The sequence below is a fragment of the Simochromis diagramma genome, unplaced genomic scaffold (genome assembly GCF_900408965.1).
Source record: "Simochromis diagramma unplaced genomic scaffold, fSimDia1.1 OVJJ01000107.1, whole genome shotgun sequence".
NCBI lineage: Eukaryota > Metazoa > Chordata > Actinopteri > Cichliformes > Cichlidae > Simochromis > Simochromis diagramma.
Genome location: NW_024387209.1, coordinates 10,422,285 through 10,448,688, shown reverse-complemented (window position 1 = coordinate 10,448,688; position 26,404 = coordinate 10,422,285).

Sequence of the window (26,404 nt, the reverse complement as noted above, 5' to 3'; positions counted from 1 at the left end):
GCTACTGGTCCGGACGGGATTCCCGGCCGCGTCCTCAAGTCATGCGCGGCTCAGCTGGCTGGAGTGTTCACGCACATCTTCAACCTTTCCCTCTCTCTGTCTGTAGTCCCAGCCTGCTTCAAAATGGCCACCATCGTCCCTGTACCCAAATCCTCCACCATCTCCTCATTGAACGACTGGCGACCTGTAGCCCTGACCCCCATCGTAAGCAAATGCTTCGAGAAGCTGGTCAGGGACTTCATCTGCTCTGCACTACCCGACTCACTGGACCCTCTACAGTTCGCATACCGCCACAACAGGTCCACTGATGATGCCATAGCCCTGACACTACATACTGCCCTGTCACACCTGGAGAAGAGAGACACGTATGTGAGAATGCTGTTTGTAGATTACAGCTCAGCATTCAATACCATCGTTCCCTCGAAGCTGGACAGGAAACTGCAGGATCTAGGACTGAGCAGCTCCCTCTGCAGCTGGATCCTTAGCTTCCTGTCTGACAGACGCCAAGTGGTCAGACTGGGCAGCATCACCTCATCCCCCGTCACACTGAACACTGGTGCTCCACAGGGGTGTGTACTGAGCCCTCTCCTGTACTCACTCTACACCTACGACTGCACAGCCACTAACAACTCCAACATCATTGTGAAGTTTGCGGACGACACTACAGTGGTGGGTCTTATCACCAATGGTGATGAGACGGCTTACAGGGAGGAGGTCAGCGCCCTGACCCACTGGTGTCAAGACAACCATCTCACCCTCAACGTCGCAAAGACAAAGGAGTTGATAGTGGACTTCCGGAGGTGCAGAGAAGTACACACCCCCATCACCATCAACGGCGCTGCTGTGGAGAGAGTGAGCAGCTTCCGCTTCCTTGGCGTACACCTGGCTGAGGATCTTACGTGGTCAGTACACACAAACAAAACAGTGAAGAAGGCGCAGCAGCGCCTCTTCTTTCTCAGGAGACTGAAAAGATTCGGCATGAGCCCCCGCATCCTCAGGACCTTCTATCACTGTGCCATTGAGAGCATCCTCACTGGATGCATCACCACCTGGTATGGCAACAGCACCGCCTACAACTGCAAAGCTCTCCAGCGAGTAGTGCGGTGCTCTGAACGGATAATTGGAGGTGAGCTTCCCTCCCTCCAAGACATCTACAGGAAGCGGTGCCTGAGGAAAGCGGGGAGGATCATCAAGGACTCCAGTCACCCCAGCCATAAACTGTTCAGACTACTTCCATCAGGAAGGAGGTTCTGCAGCATCCGGTCCCGTACCAGCAGACTGAGAGACAGCTTCTTCCATCAGGCCATCAGACGCTGAACACTTCATAGACACCTCACAGTCACTACTGGAACTTTAACATTATGCACTCCATACTGTACAGTAACGCCACTGTTTTGCACATGTCTCACTCTGTATATTTTATTTTATTTTATTTATTTTATATATTCTATTCATTGTTTACTCTATTTAATTTGTAAAATATGTGTACACACACACACACACACACGTAGGAAAATATTTAGTATACACATCCAGAAATGCATATACTATTATATATTGTACATATATTTATTAGTTTCAGATGTAGCCATTCTTGTACTTTGCTTGTTTACATTATTGTATTTTGCACAACTCTGTTGCTTGTGAAGCTCGCACACAAGAATTTCACTCACATGTGCTGTACCAATGTACCTGCACATGTGATGTGACAATAAAAGTGATTTGATTTTTGATTTGATTTGAGAAGCATGCCTATGGAAAAAGTGCACCGGCACACAGTGCAGTGCGCTTTAAAGGTGTTATCGTGCATTTTCCCAGCCAGGTGTTTTCCTTTTCCCATTCCTCCCTGTACTTTTGCAGCCTTTTTTTCCCTCTTTCTCTGAGGGGAACAAACATTGCTGCTCTAATGCTGGGCTTACACTGTGCGATTTTTGGCCCATTTTGAGACAATTTTTGAGTCGTGCGACCGATTTGGTGATCAGCCCGATTTTGGCCTTCATCGTGCATCATTTAGTATACGTGGGGTAACGAGAAGCGGCTGTGTCACCACAGCCGCTCACACTGCTCACGCGCAAACACGTAAACGTCGGTGAAAAAGATGGAGCAGCACGGCTGTGCAGCGTGTGATCTGGACACAAGTGATGGAGGCACAACTTGTAGAACTTTGGAAAGCTCATCCGAGCCTTTTCGATGTGGCATCACAAAATTATCACGACCACAACAACCGTGAAAATAGTTGGATTTACACTGCTGCTTAATCATAGCTGCCTGATGAATGTTTTTCATTAGCAATTTAGCAAAGTTGATGGTGGTGGTGTGCGTGTCTGTGTGAGTGAAAGACAGAGAGCGAGAGAGAGAGCGACAGATTTTCTGTTATAACCTTCATTTTATGGAGGCACAGTGTGAGCACTCAGGTCGCATCAGAGCATCGGGCGGTATAGTGTGAGACCCTGCATCGTGACCTACGAACTTCTAACCCCTGCGAGTCAATCGTGCAGTTTGAGCAGGAGCTGAATAACGTGACTGAAAAAATCGCACAGTGTCTGCCCAGCTTTAGGTGTACTGTCGTCCGATACTTGCACCGCAGTGTCGGCGTTTGTTTCCCTGTTGGCCATGCTTGTTGTTGTGGTCATCTGTTGTCTTCCGGTATTTTCTCCGTAAGCGACCTTTCCTCGACCAGTGAGATGAGCGGTAATCTGAATTGTCATACTCGAATTGTCATAAGTGTGCTGTCAGCTCATTGGTCACAAAGCAGGAGAGGGGCTGGGAATTATGTTTTCAAACAAAGCGTTAATTCCATTAACATTTATAGACTACTTTTGATTCTCACTGTATTACGGGACAAAGTGCGTCCCTTATTAGCTCAATACGGGACGTGTACTTTTGTTTCTAAATACGGGACGATTCCGTTTTTTAAGGGACGATTGGCAACCCTATTTATAATTAGCATTAACTAGCTTAGTAGCTTACATAGTGTATTAGCATAGGATAATATTAGCATAGTCGTGAGGGAACAAATACACACAATAGCATCTGACATACACAACATCATGTAAACAGAACCCACCTTCTGGCATTCACACACAGCAATAAACCAAAACCCACGAGATGCTGATGAGCAGGGCTGGACTGGGAAAAAAAATCGGCCCGGGCATTTTGACTAGAGACCGGCCCACCAAAAATGTGACGTCATTCAGGGGTAAAACCGCAAAGGATTCTGGGAACTTGTGGCAAGAGGTACTAGCGCATGCAGGCTTTCAATTGAACTCAGTTACACAGCGATAAAAAGAAAAACAAAAAATGGCAAGAAGCCGTTGTATTATTAACTGCAATAGCCGGTGTTGTGCCAAAAAGTGATTGTCTGCCAAAAAGTGATTTCCGGTATGTGCCAAAAACTGATTGCTCGTATTTAAATTGCTATAAGTAACTTGTTGGGCTATAATATGTGAAACATATGTCAAATGCATCCCTCATGGATGACATAAAGTCATCTCTCCATCTCTCTCTCCTGCTCTTTTATTTCTCTCTCTTGCTCCATCTCTCTCTGCTGCTCTTCTGTCTCCTCTGTCACAGACTTCTCCACTTTTGATGATAGATCAGCCTGGTGCAACATGTAAGGATTGGCACAATTTGTTAAGATTTTGAGGAGTTTGAGAAACTAACCTTAAGCATAAAATAAAATTTACTATCAGTAACTTCATAGCACCCGCCCAGCAGTATATAAACTCTGTCATGCTAGCTAGTATGCAGTACCAGTTATTCTAAGCGACTGTAAAAAGTCAGCACAACGAAAACAAACTACAACTAAACTTGGTTTATATCTGATGTTGCTAAATCTGTGGAAGCTATGCCATAGCTTCCACAAACAATTCCGTTATTTTTACACATTTGGCAGCATCTGCCTGAAGGGCTTGTTTCTTTTTGGCCCTAATTTTTTCTGCACCTCCTTTCCTTTTTTTGTTCTCCATTTTCTTGTCTATAAGATTGCTAAACAAGGGGGAGGGTGCATCCGACCTCCTCGGCTGTAATTGGTCCAGCCCAGAGTCGATCATGACCAATTGGCCAATCCAACACCTTTCATTATTTATACCCTTCCAAAAAAAAAAAAAAATCGATCGGCCCATAAAAACAAAAAATCGCCAGCGGCCCACCGGGCAAATGCCCGGTATGCCCGATGGCCAGTGCAGCTATGCTGATGAGAGGACACAAGAAACAATGCTGGCTATCAGCAGCTACAAGGGCAGACTAGCAGCACATGGCACAGAGTGGTGCATTCAAGGAGCGTCAGCATAGATATGGTGAGTTCAATGACGTAGGACATATCAATTTCCACAGCGCAAGCACTATCTATAAACAAACCACAACACTTCAACCAAGCAAATAACGTGTAAACAGTGGGCTTTCTAACAATAATGTAGTATTACATCAAATATAATTGAATATACAACTTTTTTTCTTACATCAAATGATGTTATTTAACCCAACTGTTAACTGTATATTTCTGTAAATTTAAGCATTAGTATTCATATTGCCACATTCATTGACCTTGTTTATAGGTAATTTCATTGTTTAATCACATTAAAATGTTCCTAATTTAATGTTTAAAAGCACTTGGAAAAGGCAAAATCCCATGTAAAATTAGCGCAACAAACTATTTTCATTACTGAAAATAACTTTTTTTATGGGAAAGTTATTTTCTTTTATTTTACGGTATTATTTTGGCGCCCCAGCGGCCGCAATATTACTGGTTTTTTTTAGATGTTGTTTTAACAGTGCATGTAAAGAAAATAATAATCAAAATGGAAAAGAAAATAGCATCTTTTTCCTGGTCCTGGCAGCACTTTACTATGACTCAGATACACGACTGATAAAAAACAAAAATGGCAGTTGTACTAAATCATTCTGAAGGCTATTGGAGTTACCCATTTAAAGGTGTTTCATAGTTTTTATTTCAATTTTAAGCCTTTATTCCTGTTACTGGTGGGACTGGATTGGCGCTGGCAGTTTTGAAAACTCTTAAAAATAGTAAAAGGCGTCAGCTTGATACAAAACATGGGAGTCAAATGATGAAGAATTAAAAGGTTGTGCGTTTTGAAGAAAAGCTTTGAGGACAAACTAATGGGTGTTACTAAGATAAGAGGTGTTGTGTCAAAGAACTTTAAAGCAACACTAAAAACAGCTACAGAAATGTGAAGATAGCTGTCAAATCCAAATTGTGCTGGTTTGGTTGAAAAGTACAGGAGATCTTAGGGCCTCAGTCACATAGGCATCAGGGCCGCTGGTAACCCCTTGGCCTGTCATGATACACATTGTGGCAAGCAGGGTTGTAGAAGAATGTGTTAAACTGGGAAATTATATGAGAAACACACACACACACACACAAAACGGGACGCACAGCAGGAGGGATAAGGGAGATCACAACAAATGACAAAGGAAGACTGAGACATATATACACAGGAGGGCCATAAGGGTAGTGGAAACACCTGAGGAACACAGCAGGAACAAATTAAGCTTGACAAGACTGGACACAAAAAAGGGAACTTACTAAATCAGAAAAAGAAATAAGAACTAGAATCATGGATAAATAAACTAAGGAGTGCAGGGAAATAATACAAAGCTCTCAGTCTAAGCAAAGTAAAACACATAAATTCAGGAATACATCATGAACCCATACAAACTCAAAACACTGGGTCAATGACCCATGATCCAACATCTGGTCACTAGAGAAAAATACATGTTCTCTGAGATTGTTAGTGACTGAGGCAATTGAAACAAGGCTTTTGATGCAACACCCTTTTTGCAACTGATTTCACCCAGAGACAGGACTCAGCCTCCAACCACCACAGTACCAACCTGCCAACCAACGGACGGTGGTTTCTGAGCAGTTCCTGGCTGGTCTCTGACTATGTGACTGGGACCTAATGAAATTAATGTGTCAGTATTGCTTTATTAAGCAGTTTTTATCAAGCTGATCTGTGTATCTGTGCACTATGTGTGATGATATAAGGATGAGCAATTAATTTATTTTACCTCCACTACCCCTTTAACCATGGGTGTAAATTACAAGGGGCATGAGGGGCTCCGGATCTCAATTTCCTGGAACATGTATGCTCTCCACAATTCTTCAGTGTGAACATTACTGTGTCTCACAATGGTTTTCTACCATTCGTTAAATGATTAATTTTGCAGAGGTGAACTCAAAATGAATCATGTGTGAGACGCTGTTCTTTTCAACTAATAGCATAAAATGTATTTATAGTGTGAACTAGGTTATGCCAGTAGATAATGTCCTTTTTCAAAGCTTGTTTTTTTCCATTAATGTTTGCAGTCAAGATTACCTTCACTATAAAATTCTCATTAAATTTAATAAGCCCCACTTTAGTTTCATATCAGCGTCTGTACATATAATAACACTAGCGAATTGGAAGTGGTCATGCTTGCAGCTCTGCCCACTTTTAAATGAGCGTTTGTGCGGTGAGTGGCTACATCGATCCATCTCAGGAGGAAAAACAGTTGGAGGGTGTTTTTGATTTTTAAATTAGAGTTTAACTGTGGGGTTTTTAGTTTGTTTTATGTTTTTTTTTTTTGTTTGCACATACAGTCTTTCACTAACAAACATATGAGATGAAAACAAAGCAAAGGGCATGGTGAAGAGCGAGGAGTGAGTCAGGTAGAACAGGTAAAAACAATTTCTTTTCTTTTTCATTTTACTACTAAGAAATGTTTTTTGCTGTTCAGGTGATATCTGTAAATGTAAGTAACTAATTCTGTTAGGCCAAATTATTACAGTATTACATATTATTACATTATTACATATACAAGCAATGCTCCTTTGTTGGTGTGGTCTATAGTCTATACTGCTATATTACTGCTCTGCCTTTGTTTTTGGGCCCCACAATATGCATTATGAAGAGTGGTTAGCACTAACCTAAGGCTCAGTAGCACAGGCCTAGAGACCAGTCTGCAACCTCTGGCAACCACTGGTCGCTAAGGGGAAATGTTTCAGACAAGGCAAGGGGTTGCTAGGGGCTGCTGCTAGTCACTAGGTGGAAGTGCTCACAAAGATATACAGTGCTGTACCAAAAACTTCTTTGTGTCAGTAATAGGTTGCCACGGTTACCCATAGTTTGCATAGAAGACACCAACCAACTTCTCTGCAACCACTTGCAAACTAGCAGCAGTGGCACTTGACAAAGTTTAATACAATTGCACAATTCTAATACTGGAAATGAACATTTGCATTCAAAATTAAAGTTGTGACTTTCCACTGCAGTGGAGGTATTTCAATGGTAAATGGCAAATGGCCTGTATTTGTATAGCGCTTTTCTAGTCCCTAAGGACCCCAAAGCGCTTTACACAACCTGTCATCCACCCATTCACACACACATTTACACACTGGTGATGGCATGCTACACTGTAGCCACAGCCACCCTGGGGCGCACTGACAGAGGCGATAGGTGGACCATTTGTACTTTGAAGGTTATGTTTGTCTCAAACAGTTTAAAGGTTCACTACTGCACTTAATTAGTCCAACACAAATCAGAAATGGAGAATGTTCAGTTTCAAAGTAAAGGTTATATCACACCACTACAACAAACAGATTTCTTAAGGTGTCTGTCTACTGCTGAGTGTTTGCTGGCATATCAGTGTGTTGGCCTCTCAGCAACCAAAGTAATCTCAAAGAGGTTTTGGTGCAGTACCTCTATGTGACCAGTTTCACCTTGCCACATTCACAAAACTCCAGCAACCACTTGTCAGCTACCTGAAGATTACACATTTTTCCCTAGTGACTGGTGGTTACCAGTGGGTTTTTGACTGGTCTCTAGACCTGTTAGACTGATGCCTAAGGTAGAACTAACCAGCCTCTATAATAAACACTATGATGCCTTTTACAAAGGTAAAAGCAGACAGTCAATATAGATGTACAGACTGTCACAAGCACAGTCTGTACTGCATAAGAGCAGTGCTTACTGTATATGCATCAATGAAAGGTTTAGCCTACCACAATAAGTGAATATAAGGGGAGAAAGTGGAGATGTGAGCATTTTCTTTTGTTTAGAATGTAGCTGCAGCTGCTGTAAATGCACCTTAGAACACACATGCATCAACACTACATATGAGCGGGCGGAGGGAGGTTTGGAGTCTTCACACACCCCCGTTCTCTGTTGCCTGTTGGGGCGGGGGGGCTGGGAGGAGGAGTTGGCCGTCCGATTGGGGTCTGGAATGTGGGACCTCCCTGCTGCTGCGGAGTCGGGGCGGTCTGCTTCTCTCCACCCCAGTGAAGAGGGTAACATTACCTGGGTCTAGGTGCAGTTTCCCCCTCCAGGGGCAAGGGTACCTAGACCTGGGGTATAGAGTACGCTTGGGGAGTGTGATTGTGTGTACAGTGTCTATTTATGTCTGTCTCCACGTTGGGTGAGTGCTGAGTAATTGCATATGAGACCATGAGGGTGGGACTGGATGTTTGTATCTGTGTATGCCTGTTTGTCTGTGTCCATATGTCAGGTCGGATATCAGACGCCACCTCTCTAGGGACATCTCAGGACCTCCAAGGTATGGAGGCCTATCTCCCCCCACCACTCCCCCTGCCAGTGGCAGACGCCCTCAGACATCGGTGCATTGGTGGTTCTTGGTGTCCAGGGATGGGCGTCCAGGTACGCACCGGCTCACTCCTGGTGGCTGCTTGTCGGGGCCTGTATCCTGGGGCTCGCTCGGGCCCCTTCGGGGGATGAGGTGCCCTCGGCCTCTCGGCCTGGGGCTCGGTCACTCTAACACAGCTGGCTCACGGGCACGTCACTGCAACCCCCCCCCCCCCCCCCCCGGCTTCTGCTCTGCGGCTGCTGAGTGACCCCTCATCTGGGACTCTCCTCAGCTCTTTCCGGGAGAGTGGCACGGTAGCCCCTCCATTGGTCTTCCTTGGTCTCTTGTGCTCTGAGGGCCTCTGGATGTCTAGAGCCTGAATCTCCTTCATACCTGCTTCATGCCCTGGAGGACGGGGCTGTGGCTCCCCACACCCTTTAGCATATCATTACATGAAGGAACCTTTTAAATACAAGCGCACTCATGCTCACAGGTGTACACACGGGTGCTCACACACACAAACTACACCCTTTTTTTTGGCTCCTACCTCAAAGCACACTGTGCGCTGTCAATCCTACGTGCTGCACAATAATATTCAATATTTAGTATTTACTGTTATATTCACATAGATTATTGATGATGTTGTTTATTATATTGCTCTTTTTGCTTGTTTTCTCTTTTTTCTTTCTCAACAGGTGAGCCAGATGATTGATATATGTATTTTTTGTCTGTTTGTTTTGTTGGTTTTTGTTTTTTGCCCTTTATCACCAATCCTCTTCCCCACTGTTTTTCTTTCCCTTCCTCCCTCTTCTTTCCCCCTGTCAAGTCTGTCCCGTGTGTAGCAAGTGAAAATAAAATAAAATAAACAATAAAAGCAAAGGTGAATCAAATAGACCAATACGGCAAGGCTGGGATGGTCCATTTGGTAAAGTAAATCCATTGGGCATCTTTCTTTGCCTTTAGACAATAATTCTGATGGCAAAAGAACCAAACGGGACAGGCGGGAAAAGAAAAAAAAATAGAATGTAACTGCTGTAAAAAAATCTGAAAGTAAGATTTGAATTATACGGAAAAACGATTGTTTGGAGTAAAAGACACTTCATTCATACAAGTGACTGTTGAAAATTAACAAGTTGAGAGTGAAAATATTGGCTCCTTAGTGTCTTTATGACACTTTTCCCTCTTCCCCAAAATGACGTCTAAAATGGCGAGTGTTTTGAAAGCCAAAAGCAGATGCATTAGAAGACAACCTTGAATGGAACACGGGCAAATTTAAATCCTGAAACTTTTTGATCATATCTCATCTCTGTGACTAAGGCTGTTGTCTATTACAGCGGTCCCCAACCTTTTTTGCGCCACGGACCGGTTTATGCCTGACAATATTTTCACGGACCGGCCTTTAAGGAGTCGCGGAAAAATACAACAAAATAAAACTAGTACCGGTACCAAAAAAAAGAAGATTTATTCATAACACACGTGAAAAGACCCAGGAAAACCAAGTAAACGATAAAAACGATAATAAAATAACGCTGAAAACCGATAAAAACCCTGAAAACCATACATTTCACACCTTAGCCTCAACTCTCGTGGCCCGGTACCAAACGACTCACGGACCGGTACCGGGCCGAGGCCTGGGGGTTGGGGACCGCTGGTCTATTACACAAAAGATCCCTCGTTCAGAACCGTGGGGAGATGCAAATATATTTGGGGTTGTTTCATGAATGGGTGTCCGGTGTTAAGATCTAGCAAATCAAATATGTGGAGCTGTCTGCTGTGGCAACCCACTGGGAATATGGGAGCAGCCGAAAAAAGAGGCTTTGTGTGCAGAGGAGGGGAAAAAAAAGTCATTTCAGTTATTTCAAATGATGACATGTATTTATGCCATCAAATGTCTATCAAAGATTAACTGGCTTGCATGTCTGAAAAGTGAAGCCAACATGGGAATTCTTTAAACTAACATTCTTTGTAATTTTCAACAGCATGTGACTGGTGGTACAAAGAAGTTTTATTGTTTGGAAACCTGCTGGAGGACAGCTATAAATGCTTTCCTGAGGATTTAATGTTCTAGTACCAAGGCTTATAATACAATGATTTTGATTTTGTAAACATAGCCCCATCAGCGTAAAAAAAAGAGGATAAACTATTGTTAACTATTGATTGACAAATCATTACAGTGTGTGATCCTTTCACTTCATTGTCAGATTTCAAAACAGTGAAATGGTAATGGCAGAAGCACCCAGCTCGCGGCTTCATAACAGGATTACACTAATGTTACAATCATGTTAGTGAAAACAATAGTTAAAGACTATGGTGTGACCAAAATTAATGTGACCATGTGCAATGAACCAGTTATTTTATTGCATTTGAAATGGTTGCTTGAAGAACTGGACCAGGTTGCAGTCGCTGTCTTCAAAGTGACTTTGAATCAGAAGTTGTAAAATTTCCTCACAAACCGGTGACTGCAAAATGGCATAGGTGCTTGGCAACCTTGCTCTTATATAGGAACATGAATGGAAACCATGTTCCTGTGTAGGAGTCCTCAAGTAGTTTACTGATTTTCACATTCCACTGCTCTAATCTTCAGCATCTTATAACAGACAGTTTAAAAACTATAAAAAATTTAAAAGCAGAACAAGAGGTAAAGTTTTTTCTAACAATTAATTTTTTCTAGTTTAGTCTTTCCAAAATACTATATTTCATCTATTTTTACAGGGAACAGTCAGGCAAACATTTGACGCACGCGTTTTCTTTATCATCGGCCTTTCTCTTATGCTATTTTGAGAACAGAGAAGAAGTGGCAATACAAAACTGATTTTATACATACCTCAGCTTGCTGTAGTTTAAAGTTATACAATTCTGACCTACAATCTAAAAAAAGATAACTCTGTGACTGAAGGTAAGCTGGGAGAGAGTTTTCTGCCTCAAGTTTATCCTCTCTTGACAATATCTACTCCCTAGCTGCAAAACTTTGCTGCTCCGGGTTTTCTTTTTAAGCACAGTTCACATCTACTGAGAGACCTTCACCTAGTTTTTTTTGTTTTTTTGTTGTTGGTGGTGGTTTTTTTTTGCAGGACCTACAGACTTAACCCACTTCACATTTCTGTGAGAGTTAGAGTGCAGTGAAGATATCAAACTGTACCTCAACGCCATAAAGAATGGCACGTATTAGAGTGGTAAGTGAATTAAAACCAACATATCATGTCTGTTGTAGTGATGGGTCGGTCGCAAACGAAATGGCTCTTAGAGCCGGATCTTTGATGTGAACGATGCGAGCCGTGGTTTTTTTTTTTCTTTTTCCTGCCCTCTCTTTCACTTTTTTTCGCTTCACGCTGCGGGGCGGTAGTTACACTCGCAACAGCAGTAGCACACAACAAGAGCAGGAGAGAGAGGGAAAGAAAGAGAGCCAGGAACAACAACAAGAGACAACACCGTCACATTGGAAAGGTACAGTAAAGAAAATGAGGGACACCAAGAAAAGAAGCAAAGTCTGGAGCCATTTCAATCTTATTGACAAAACAAAGGCAGAGTGTAGAGCAGAGGCGGAGCCAGACATTTGAAACACCCGGGGCTTAGCCCAAAAGGGTAGTATGCATGTGGGATTATTTTTTTATTTTTTTTTGGAGGGGAGGGTAGAAATGACTGAAAGATTAATTGGCTCTGTTTTGAGTTTTGGAACTCATCCCCCAAGTGGAGGAGTTCAAGTATCTCGGGGTCTTGTTCGCGAGTGATGGGAGAAGGGAGCCGGAATTCGACAGACGGCTTGGGGCTGCAGCTGCAGTAATGCAGACGCTGCACCGGTCCGTCGTGGTGAAGAGGGAGCTGAGTGTAAAAGCGAAGCTCTCAATTTACTGGTCGATCTACGTCCCTACCCTCACCTATGGCCACGAGCTGTGGGTAGTGACCGAAAGAACGAGATCGCGGATATAAGCGGCAGAAATGAGCTTCCTCCGAAGGGTGGCTGGCCTCTCCCTTAGAGATAGGGTGAGAAGTTTGGCCATCCAGGAGGGGCTCAGAGTAGAGCAGCTGCTGCTCCACATCGAAAGGAGCCAGCTGAGGTGGTTCGGGCATCTGACAAGGATGCCCCCTGGGCGCCTCCTGGGTGAGGTGTTTGTAATGTCGGGTTGCGTTTAGTGGTTGAGAGGAGGCGGCAAAACACTTAGCAGGGTAGCCAAAAGAATACGCACTCACGCTGGCGTTGGGAATTCCACAGTGTGTTCTTTAATATACCTTCTCTTCATCAACCATATAAGCCCGGTTGAACGGCTGCAGCTTAACAACAAAATGCCCAGTGTTCGTACAACCCATAACGTTGCAAACAAAGGTGTCTGGAGAGGTAAAACATAAAATCCGTCCCTCCTCATGCACTAGCGTGCAAGCACATGTCCACACAATCACACAGAGAGAGAGCAGAGCAGTGGCACAAACTGATGACACCATCAACCCTCGACTTGGGTGTCTTAAAGGGACACCACACCATAGTGGCTGTTACATGTTCCAGGCATGTCCCACCGGGAGGAGGCCCCGGGGCAGACCCAGGACACGCTGGAGAGATTATATCTCTCGGCTGGCCTGGGAATGCCTTGGTGTTCCCCCGGATAAGCTGGAGGAGGTGGCTGGGGAGAGGGAGGTCTGGGCCTCTTTGCTTAGGCTGCTGCCCCCACGACCCGGCCTCGGATAAAGCGGATGAAGATGGGTGGATGGATGGATGTTTTGAGTTTTGTTCAAAAAAGAATGACTTCGTATAGGGAAAAATATATATGTGCTTCAAATATTGTGTGTACTTTTTGTTTTATACAGTTGTCAGCCAGGCATCTAACTATGAAAAAATTACACTCCAAAAGACCCCTGGCTTCTGACAAAACAACCCGGGCTTAAGCCCAGTAAGCCACCCCCACGCTCCGCCCCTGGTGTAGAGTCTACAAGAAAAGGATATCATATAGAGCCGGCTCCACAAACAACATGCACAGGCACCTAAGAACTGTCCACCCATCAGTGCAATGGGAAGATAAAACGCAGTCAGTTGAGTGTGATATTAATATTTCTAAATGCCAACCTTTCCCTTAATTAAAGATCTGGGCGTTCTTTTTTTTCCCTTTTTTCCCATAAATTTTATTGTGTTGTGGTTTGCAGTGTTTTGTGTTGTTTCACTTTAAATTTGTTTAAAAGGAAAAAGCTGAAAATTTAAGTTAAAAGTTGAAATGTAAATAGTTGGTTTCTGTATTTTATAATTTATTTATTACATTTTATGTGGAGTGAATAAATAAAAGTATATTTACAGTGGCCCCTAGAGACAAAACACGTACACACTCCAAAACATGTACAAACTCCAAAACACAACAGAAGTGCTCCAGGATGCTAGGGGCCATGTTGAGCTTTTGTTACCTAGTGGCTACACAAGCCAGGAAGTACCAACAATCGGATTGGCTGTGTGGTAGTAACAGGTAAATGAAGTTTTTTTTTTTTAATTATTTGAATATATATATATGAGTGTTTGTGTATTAATACAAAAACAATAGACATATGAATTCGATTGTGTAATTTAAGTGATCTAGGTAGCTCTGTTTTGGAAGTTCAGTTAACGCTAGAAATGTGTTTTGGAGTTTGTACGTGCTTTGGAATTTCTACTGCTTTGGAGTTTGTACGTGTTTCGTCTCTAGGGGCCCCATAAATATTTATATATAAACAGACATAAAGAAAACCATGTTTTTTTACATTACTAATTCCTTTTGTGCATAATTTTATATTGTTGTTGATAATTAATTAATTAATTAAAGCAACAAAATAACCTGAAGAGCCAGTTGGGAGCCGAAAGAGCCGGCTCTTTTTAGTGAACCGAGCTGAAAGAGCCGGAAATCCCATCACTAGTCTGTTGGATACTAGTGTTCAAACCATGTGCCATTAATTTAGGGCACAAAATCATGGCTAAAGAATATTTTCCCATAGAGTTTTATGCTAATCCAGGCTGTCACAACCCAGACTGGAGCACATATTTAATACATGTTCGTCTATAGGAGCCCCCACACGCTTCAAAGTGTGTCACAAGGACGCGTCGCAATCCCTTCTACGCCAACATCTACCAGCAGGTCTCCTCATCACTGTTTCAGAATGACTCACACAGCTGGAGACTAAAAATAGCTTATAAGTCTCCTTCCTTGGCTCACAATCTCTCCCTCTTATCTCTTTACCCGCTCTCCGCTTCTCCTTTTCTCTTAATTTGTCTCTCACTATTCCCTCTCTCCACATCTTCCACACAAATACCCCAGACTGGTGAATTAGAGTATGAATCATCAGTGTCCTCTGGAAAAAAGCAAAAACAAAACAAAACAGAATTATACAGGATTGGGAGGGGAGGGGATGATGTAGCACAGCTGGAAAATGATGAACTCAGAATATAGGTCATAGCGAGATGATGTTATCAAAGCTTAAATCAGACAAAAGGAAATGATATGGCTCGGGTCCATGTTTGCTATTACGCAAACGTAACCTACTTTCCCACCTGCCTGTGCTGTGATACGGTATTATTTTTTATTTTGTCCACACAAAAAAATCATCCAAATGAACATTGTTCTGTTGTAAAATACACTCTTCCACAAGGCAACCAGAGCTTTACACTCAATCACAGATTTTCACTTGGGATCTGCAGAGTACAACCACAGCCTTGTAGAGATGGTCACTGAGCTGTTCCACTGGAGCGGCTGGAGGGTTAAGTGCTTGACTCGAAAACATCTTGACAGTAGTTGCTGATGCAGGGCGGCGTGTTCCCTGCTAGCTAAAGCTTTTATGTTGACACACAGAGCTCATGTCAACCTTTTATGAAATGTTATCAATTAGCCAGGTAGGGTTTTCCTTCATTGTGCATGAAACCTGCAATTAACTGCAATGAAAATGGCTGTGCCGTAAAAGGCTATATTTAAGGTGGCTCAAGAGCAAATTAAATAAGAGGGTTGTGGCTTTGGTTCAATATGTATTTACAAAATAAATAAAGCAGCCAATATTCCCATTTTACAACTGATAAATATTGATATTTTAATGACACTAGAAGGAATATACTGATATGGTACTGGATAATATCTGCATAAAGTCAAATATAATATGACATATGATGTGTTACCTCAGAATATGAATAAAAGTAAGAACAAAATAAAAAGACTGAAATATAATTAGTTGCTGCTGGTCATATTGCTTTAAGCAATGGTATTAATTCAGAATTTTACAATCAGTGTAAATCCTCTCACATGGAAACACTGGTACTTTATTTTATGTTTGTGGGCAAAAAACTACCAAAAGCAGTTTTGTTTATAGAATTCATGCCAAGATATATTTACAAATGAGTCTAAAACTGGACCCAAAGAAAAAGAGTGAAAAGTCAAATGCTAAAAACTGCACTTCCTGTAATGGCCACTTGAGCCTGGCTCCAAAAGTGAGTCAGTCCTCATAGAATCGCATGTTAAAATGCACAAATTGACAGCAGAAAAAAAAATGCTTTTGGTGACTACAGCTAATTTCTTCCTTTGTCTTCACTGTATGGGGAGAATTTGTGTACAATTCTGTAGTCTTCATCATTTAAGTCTAACAGTCAGACATTGTATTGGGCCGCACGTCTTGATCTTTGAATTCAGGTGTTTTCAATCCTGTTACTACAGGTGTCTAAATTCAAGCACGTATCCAAGCATGATAGTGTAATAGTGTCACCGTTGGTGGTCAGTGGCGGTGAAATTTCACCGACGGTATAATTGCAAAATGAAAATATATAGGAACCACCACAGCTCAGTTATGAAGTCGCAAAGGCACAGATTAGGGTTCACTGAGTGCTGACTTATAGTCTGGACCTCTTGACTGTGCTACAGTAGTAATGTTGGTGCATTTGGAGCATTTTAATGCGTTTATCCGATAAGTAAAAGGGGCTGTGTGGTTAATCTTACTAACAGCCCACCCTAGAAGTCGCTGCTCTGGTTTTGGTGAGCTACAGCCTGCTATACACATTTATTAGCTGATTTATTACCTTTTACCATATGTTGTTGAATTTAAAGTGGAAGTTTGAAGAGCAATGTGTCATCACAGTGGCTACTTGCATTTCTTAAATACAGCTTATGGTGCAAAGTAGGTTACCAAGTCACTGCATATAGATTATTTCTATACTTTGCTGTTTCAAGCATTTGATTAAATATGTTTATTGTCCCAAAAATCCCCAAATGTACTTGTAAATAGTTTGCTTTCTGGTTACTGAGTCAAATCAGTGAGCCAACTACTATGGAGAGGATTAATATGTGACTCTAGAATGCATTTAGGTTAAAACCTTGACCACTGAGTTTTTGCATCCAGCCCTGAACAGTTTTAATTGTAGAAACAGCAGCTCAACACTATCAAAAGAAAGATTTAAAGGCTTGATACAGCTTTGGGAAGCCTAGTTTATCATTTACTTTTGGAGGATTTGTTGACTCTCTGTAGTATTTTATCCAGTTTCACTCCTGTAATCCAATTTTTATGTTTGGACATAAAACCTGTAATGAAATGTATATTTAATAAATACTTTTTCAACTGTAGTCTGGCAAAACAAACATCTGAATCTATAACGGACCGTAATTCAGCTTTCCTGCTACAGGCCTGTTCCTTTAGCACATGCTGTGCGTATTGTACCTGATATTTCAACAGTGCCTTGTTTTTGATCTGCCATGTACTCCATCATTTAACAGCAGCTGATTAAAGTTCAGAATCTAACCAGCGGCCCTCATATACACCCTTGCCAGCTAACTTCCCCCTTACCAGTTTTTGGTGAGGAACATTTGTTCATTAGTAAAACCAACAGCTCACTCCCACCAGACTTTCATCCCTGTATCCAAATACTTGGCATATTCCAAAATATTAGCAAGCGTTTCTTGGCAAGAGCAGGAAGCAGGGATTTAATTTGGTGAACTTTGTGTATTTTAATGGTTTTGATACTAGCAGTGTTAATGTAGAGAGCTATAGCAGCTAATAACAGGCACGGCTCCATATGACTCAAAGCTGGCGTCTGCACTGTTTGAGTGGTAACGCAGACACTGCACCATGATATCAAAGCAACCAGTTCTGCTGTGTGAAGGCACAGTTTGCTTATAGTACACTGTAATCACTAATGACTTAAAGAGCATTTTAACACCCACTCCAACGCATAGATTGATATTACACCTGACAGTCAACCACAATTAATAGAATTATTGCAAACAGCTTGGATTCTCTTGTATGACTTGAAGCATGTTATCCCTGAGATTGAGCTTTGTTTCATAATTTGAGGGCCTATAGACCCTGTGCACGAGAAAATGCTAACTTCCTGGTTTGAGACCGGATGTGGGGTTGTACATTTCCGGTAGCTTTACTTTGCGGTCAATTGGTACTGCAAAGATATACTCCAAAACTCGAAAACGGAAAGATCGTGTTAAGTTACAAAGAGCAGAAGGTGGGAACACTCGCCACTGTTGTGTCATAAAAAATCTAATGATCAATTTTGACGTTTAAAGAGTTTAGATTGATCAGTTGTTTACATCACTCAACACAAGCAGAACTGCATTACTGCAGCAGAAGACACATCGTCCACATTCAGAAGCACATCTCTGTATAGTGACTGGTCTTATGATTTAAACAGGCAAATGTTCAGCATACAAACTACAGGTGAAGAATAGTCAAACCAGATGTTTCCCCCGTTATGTCGATATCAGCTAGTCAATTACACACCTACACAGCATGTTAACAAACCGTGAAAAAAAGCCACACAAAAAATGAATGATTGCTGGTAAGGGTTTCTATACATTAGTATGTACGAAGGGTATGTTGTGACTTACCTTCAAAATTACAGTGGTCCCTCGCTATAACGCGGTTCACCTTTCACCTCGCTGTTTCGCAGATTTTTTAGTGCAAGTTTGCATGTTTTTTTCTTTGTTACATCACATTGTGTCCTGTGTCCTGATCACTGCAGATGATCTCCTCCGTGATGTCTCTCCTGTACAGTACAGAATCGCTGCATCGATCGCTACCAGTGTGACTCTGAAGTGCAGTACTGTATGTCGACGATGTCGACGAAACGTTTTTAAAAAATAACATTGGCTACTTGATTTCAACTATCGCTGGTTATTTTTAGAACATAACACCCGCGATAAACGAGGGACCGCTGTTTACAGATACTGAGAAATATAAAATTTGAATTCCTTTTCTCTTTTGCTCTGAGGCGCGGGGGAAAAATATCGACAAGTCGATGAACATCATTTACAGATATATTGGATGAATGCCCAAGACATCTATAGAAATGTAAATCGCCGCTTGATTCATTCATTTGCTAAACTTGTTTTGGACCGTAAACAAGGCGCGAATAGGACACCGGAAACAAAGCTCCCCACAGGAGTTTCCGCACCGGAAGTAGCATATGCTAACGTGCACATAGTCTATAGTACCACAAAACATTACAGATTTTTCAACAATTTATTTTTTTTTCTTGAGGACAGAACTACAGAAGCGAGCGGTCTCTGTATCTCAAAGTAAAGATATGGCCAAATGTAATTTTGGCATGCGTGAATAATTTCCCCCTTCATAACAATTCTAAGAGGTTACTTTTTTTACAGCTCTAGCATGTTACTGAAGTTAGGAGTGTGGGTGCTTTCACTGACAGGTGTGGCAAACAGCTATAGCCAATAGCTGTTTGAACTAGACCTGCCAAGCTTGCTTGTGCTGTTTGCTTTGATGTAAAGTACAGGGTATCCAGGAATTTCGGGCATCAGTATTATTTAGCAGAATTCTAGCATTTTATATCACTGTTGCGTAGGATTTGGGGTGTGCTGCACAGATGCAGATACTGGCTAATTACAGCAGTTCACTAGCCTATGCCTTGACTCCGCTGACTTAATAAGCACTTTCACACAATCCAGCAAACTATACTGCTGCTTCTGAAGTCTCATCTCTTCAGAGAGAAACTGGGCCTACCTCCAAAGGCCACCAATCTGAACCACGGTGCATCTTTAGCTTCCATGTTAACATAAGCCGACTGCTAGTGTGGGGTGGCGCAATCTAAAGCAGAGATATGGAGTTCAAACTGCCTCCAGGACAGAAATGACTGAATTTTAGTTTGCTCTTTGCAAACATCTACAAAGGCAACATCACAAGAGTGATCTTAAAGCTAAGTGTATGCTGACCCTAACCCAGAAATCAGAGCCTGATCTCCAACAAATAACAACAGCAGTGATGAACAGTCAAGTTTGGAACCTACAGTAAAATCACTGTGGTCATCACTGAATGCTCCTTGGGTTGATTTTCATCATTGCTTTGTGTTGTGGGCTTTGTGTTCATACATAAATACTGAAAAAAAGATCCTATGTGTGTCCTCTTTAGCAAAGGGATTTGTATAATATAAGTGTGCTGGACTATAGCCTCAGGTTTATGTTGTTAACTGGTAAATATGAGACAGTGCATTTCAGGTCATTTTGCAGAGTAACCCAAAAGTAATGTAATGAGTAGTGTAAAAAAAACTATATGTTCTGGTGAGTAACTACAGACACATAAGTAAGTTACCTTTTAGAAAAATAATGAAGGACTGGCTCCAATACGTCCTACAACAGCTGATACCTGTGAGGCTGATGTCTATTGCCAATCCATCTCAAGCCATAAGGAAGATATCAGGCTTTTCTTTAGGTGATATAGTCAGTGGTGGTCCTAGCCTGTTTGGTGCCCTGGGCAAAATTAAACACCCCCCCTGCCAGAGGGGTGTTTAATTTTGCACTCCAGATCACCCATCCCCCAACCCGAGGATCACCACAACATAACCTAATGGACCTACACCTTAGTTCACAGATTAGCTTTGTCTAGGGTTTATTTCTGGGATTTCGCACAACTCAGGACTCAGATCAGGAATACAAAATGGGCTTGGATTTACAACATTACGAATGAAATGTGCTCTATTTGGAAGCAGCAGGGCCTCCTCCCCTTTCAACGGGTTGTGTGTGAGACTTTAAATCATCAAACTGTAAATTATACATTTTAAATTGTTTTTGATCCTTTTACCCCTGGTCCTAAAGTGTATATTTATTTTCTCACTCTTCTTATATTTATTGTTTGTTTACTTGCACTGCTGTAACTGGTGCCTCGTCATCTCATCTCTCTATATACTGTACTGTATATAGCGAAGATGACAATAAAGTTTGCTTTGACTTTAGCACAGCAGCAAGCAGGTGCACCGAGGGCTCTTGCGCTCACTTTATAGAATTTTGAAAAAACATTGGTACAAATTACAAAAGTCTATATCATAATGTCTTATTTTGTTTTATTTTGCGAGTTGGTTATTAGATGCTGGTCCAGCCAGCCAGAGAATCCCCTGCCGCCCTGCCCTCTCCTCCCTGTGTCACAAGAAGCAGGCGCACCTCGCAAATGGAGGGCGCCCTTACTCCCAGCAAATGGGTGGCAGAAAACCGATCAGTGCCTTTGCCATCTCCAAAAATGCGCTGGCTGATGTTGGGGCAGCATGAGTACGAGCAACTTTTTTTTTGGAGATGCCCGTGATGCCGCTCCCACCACGATGCCGCCACGGGCAACTGCCCGTGTTGCCCCTATCAAAAACCGCTACTGGATATAGTCGTCTGCTATGGTGGTTAGCTGTGGTTAGCTGCTCCACATATGAACATGTCTGACTTTTCTGTCATAAAACCTCTAACAATTCACTCAGAACTTCCTGAGCTGTTCTGCATTGCAGCAATAATGTCTGAATGTCACAAAATCCCATGGCGCACCATTTGGAAGGAAAATAACTTTTATTGGTGCAAACACTATAAAATAAATTCAACACATTACATGTAAAGTCATTTTATTACACTTACCCATGAATTTGGAATTAAATCACTCTTTAAACCGGTTCCTTTAATAACCTTTTTTTTCCTTTTTACCCATGGGAGAGAGAAAGTTAAGCAGGAAGGTATCCAGCGAGTGTATTTGATTCTGATTTGGATTCATTACTATTCATGCAATTTGCCAGGCCCAGACACCAAAAGAAGAAAAAAAGTGTGCAGAGAAAGCTGCTCTAAATTAGTTCAAAGACCAAAAATAGCAGCTTTTTGGAAACAAGTATGTAGTAACTAGCTAATATGACTGTCAGTGTGATAAATGACATACTGTATTTATTATTCAGTTCCATATAATGGCATGGGATACTCATCTCTTTTCTTTTTTTTACTGCAGTGCCCTTGCTTTTAACTCATTGTTCAGGCATCTAGAAGTGGACCTAAGGAAGCATTGCAAAGGGTCCAGTTTAGTCCACAGGATGGCCTTTCAAAGTGTGAAAAATTAATTTAATTACACATTAATTTCAAAAGAATGCACTGCTGTTCCATTTGTGTCGATCCCAGATGTACTGAAATTAATGTTTTTTGATCCTTCTCCTGTCATTGTGAAGCAGAATCTAATGCTGGATTGTTCACATACTAAATGACAAGAGATTAAACCCATGTTTCCTGACAGGTTTCCTGACAGGTTAGTTCGAGCTGATGATGTCTTGTTGCTATAGCAATACTGTTCAGTATGAGAGGAACTGCAGGTTCACACATTTTATTTATGTGCCTGGCTGATGAGCCAGTGGTGCAAAGCTACTACCTGAATGCCTCCAAGTCAGAATCCTGTCTAGATGAAGTGATACCAGACTGATGTGCATCTTTGGAGCTTGCTCCATGGCCAAAAGCAACTAGAGTTGAAAATGAAGTCAATGCAGAAGTGACATAAACTGCAGTGCTGCTAGGTGCCAGTTGAGGCTGCAAAAGGGAGTCGGTGTCTTAGAAAGTGCTCAACTTTCCAGCATCACAAAGGATGTTTGCAGGCTGAACTAGACCTCTCCTCCACTTTTGTGCTTTTGGTGTTTTTTGGGCCTTTTTAATGGAATTATCTAACAAAGACCTGCTGGGGGTTACAAATTATCCAAGAAGTTTGTGCTTCAGTTCTGGTGGGTGGAATTCTAGTGTTTTATCAGGCGGCTAACGGCAACATTTTAAATGAAGAGTCCAAAAGAAATGATGACGTCACAGTGGGTACCTCCATCGTTGACTGGTGAAGGAGAGCTGCTTTTTTCCTGCCTCCCTTTCCTCACCCCGACTCGATCGCTGCCGCTCCCTGAGCCTGATTCTGCTAGAGGTTTCTTCATGTTAAAAGGGAGTTTTTCCTTTCCACTGTTGCCAAGTGCTTGCTCATAAAGGTTCATCTGATTGTTGGGGTTCTTTCTCTATTACTAAAATGTGTTTAACTTACAATGTCAAGAATCTTGCGGCAGCTGTTGTGGGTGATTTAAGTTTAAAAAAAGGCAATATAAATAAAATTAAATTTAACTGAACTGCATCTTTGTAAAGAAAAGAAGAAGAAACTCTCAGCTGTTGCCTTATTTTACATGGAGTCACTTCAGCGGATGGATTCACATGTTTCAATTGGCACAACCCTCCTGTTTATCTAGGCTTAGAATTGGCACTGTGAGTACACTAGCTTTGTGACACCCTGAGACTAGATGAACATGTTAACCATGACACTACAGAGTCATTATTAGCCCTTTTTCTGCTATTAGCTATTTGGCTCGATTTGACTCGGTTTGGGTCATTTTTCAATTAAAATCGAGCACCACTGAATGCGTGTGGCTTTATTGCACGTGTTAGGCACAGCACAGAAGCATGTTGAGGTGAAGGTAAACCTGCTGCTAAGTGTATGGCTTTTCGTCAGAGTCTGGAATCCCAGTGTTGTTTTTTGTGTAGCCATTTCAATCATGATTCTACTGACTAACCAATTGGTAGCATGCACTCTGCTGAAATCACATTTTTTGGATTGCCTCAGATTGCTTGGAAACCCAGCTAAGTAGGTACTAAAAAAGTGGCAGGTACTACCTTTAAATGGAAAGTCCTAAAAACCGAGCTGACCCGAGTAGGTACTAGTGGAAAATGGCTATTAGTTTATTAAGAACCCAGTGAACAACTTTTCAATAACACTGCTATCTCTGTGTTAGCAGAGAAAGCTGCCCTAAATTAGTTCAAAGACCAAAAATAGCAGCTTTTTGGAAACAAGTATGTAGTAACTAGCTAATATGACTGTCACATCTTGAAGAAGCTCCATCCCTCCCACAACTCCCACATAATGGTTAAAAAATCAATGGATAACACGGTTAATCACCACAGTCCATCAAAGGGCTCAGGAAATAAAGCAATGCAGTAATTCGAGCCCTACTTTCTCCAGCACACATGTGAACAAGACAGCAAACCCAAATTGTCCAGATGTGTCCAGCAGTGTGAATATATTTGTAAGAGGTAAAAGCATCTAAAGGCAAAGAATAAAACATGGTTTGAATGGGTGACAACAGCTTGTAGTAAAAAGTGCAGCGAGTGCTGTGTAAGAGTAGAAAAGTACTACATAAGTACCAGGCCATTTTAAAAGTATTTAGAGATTGTGACAAGTTGTCTGAGTGAAGATTTTGTGCCTGTGATGTGTAAATAGCAATATCCATATAATAGCACTAGGCTGTAGATATAAAAATGTATTTGCTTTTCATCTGTTTTCTGAAAGGAAGTAATCTTGTTGTGTCTCTCTGAAGAAATACACTGCATTAGGTCACTTAAAACAGTAAATATAAAGGTGTTGGGGTTTTTTATGCTTTAATATGTTTTAATGAGACCAAATTTAGATGCATGCGGTCCAAGAATTAAAATAAACTTGATTGCTTTGCAACAAGGCAAGCTCTTCCTTTGTTGTGTTCTTGATTTTTGAATTACGTCCATATAAAAAAAAAATGCCACTATCTACTTACTTCGAAAATTTCAGCATCATTGAACTGTCTATTCTTTCCCGAGCTTGTTAATGGCTCCACCCTTGAGGAATTCCAAGCCCAAGTGTGCATTATGCTCTCCTTCACTCCCAAAATACGATTAGTAGGCAGTCCCGGTTGCTGACTACGTAATTACACTAGCTGCTGCCTTAGTAAATCAGACATTAATTTCACACAGATTGCAAATGCACGCTTCCATGAAAGGCACTGCGAAACATCCATTGCACCTTTTCATGTATGTAAACCTGCCCCCCACCCTGTTCCCCCATTATGCTATTATCCCACAGAAGAAAGGAATGACATAATACAACACCTTTTTTTCTTTTTTCTTTTTTTTTTTGGAGTGACTTTTCTAAAACATGTTTGTGATGTGAGGTTGCTGATTGTAAATAAAACACTTACAGTGCCTGTGTCGTGTTTCCTTTATAGTAAAAGGAACAGGAGAGAGCGAGAATGCTCACTAACTAGATCCCTTGCCGCTGCAACAGTTGGTGTAGCAATCAATAAAGCATGGACAGCTCAGCCCTGGGAATCATCAGCAGGCCTGGGATACATCTTTGACCAATCAGATGGCTTCAGTGACAGTACCTGTTGCGTAAATTATCCAAAGGCCTAGAGACAGCCGAGTCCAACACCATATGTTATATGGATGATAGATGTGTGTGTGTGTGTGTGTGTGTGTGTGTGTGTGTGTGTGTGTGTGTGTGTGTGTGTGTGTGTGTGCGTGTGTGTGTGTGTGTGTGTTCGTATGCAGCACGTGTGGGAATGCTCGCTGCCTGCGCCTCACATCTACAGCCCGACTACTTCACAGGATGCGGCGTCTGTTCTTTGCCGAGGTTTAGACTCAGAGCCACTTCCTATCCATTTTTGATTGCCGCTGTGCTTGTCAGTCATCTGATTTCGAGGCAAACTGCACAGCCGTGTTATCCGTCCCAGAGACAGTTTCACTTGACAGATTCACTCTGAAAGCCTGGAGGAAGAGCTCAGCTCAGTGAGGCGGCAGAATCATCAGGGTATGTCAGGTAAAGACTAGACGAGTACGACTGTCTGATAGGTATTGAGGGAAATTCCATCGTGGCTTCAGTGAAATTTCATCCATGTCTTTTAGCAGGTTTTTTTAGTCATGTTAGTGGCATGGCTGTAGTATTTGACGGTCAAATAATTAATTGCTTTAGCACCAGGATGATATTCTTAGCTTTTAGCAGAATTTCTTTGACATCATTTCATTTAAATGGATACGATTGTCCCCGGTCCATACCTGAAACTCAATTTGTTTGACACGTATGCCCAGTAGACTTCTTTCTATCCTTACCTTTCACAATAAAAGCCCTAGCAACTGCACTAAATGACTGCAGTAGTCTTGAAATAGCTTGCGGATAAACAATTAAATAAAATGATATACAGAAATATGTTAGAGCAACTTACAGCAGGAGTGATTCTCATTTTACTGGTGGACTCTAGTAGAGTAGCTCTGCATAATTTACAGTTCGGTATAATCCCTGTTAATCTTACACTGTCTCTTAGTGCAGCCCCTCAGTTCATCCTCTGTCTGAAATGGGACTGTCACACCCATATGGAAAAAAATATATATAAATCTTATGAAGTTTGTATCTGTCTTGTGTGAAACTTGTGTGAAAAGCATACAAGAGTGAAAACAGATATAAGATCCCTGGAAAATTTATATAAATGAAACTTGTATGTTTTGGATATTTACTAAAACAATATATGAAAGTGGCCACTTTCATGAGTAAATCATATAAGCCTTATATGATTCACTATATGAAGTTGGCAACATCTGATGCAACTCTTTTATAAATTTTTTCTATTTCTTTTCCATATGGGCAATATCACTGTTTCACTTCAGCAAATAGCATGCTCAAAAAACATTCATGATAATGACATTGTTGCTACATCAATAGATTTTTTTTTTCAAAGGAAATGATTTGTGTAATTTGTCTAGCTCATGGCTTTAAATAGCAAAGTTACCAAGTGGGGTCTTAAGCAGTACACAGGAAACAGCAATTGGCA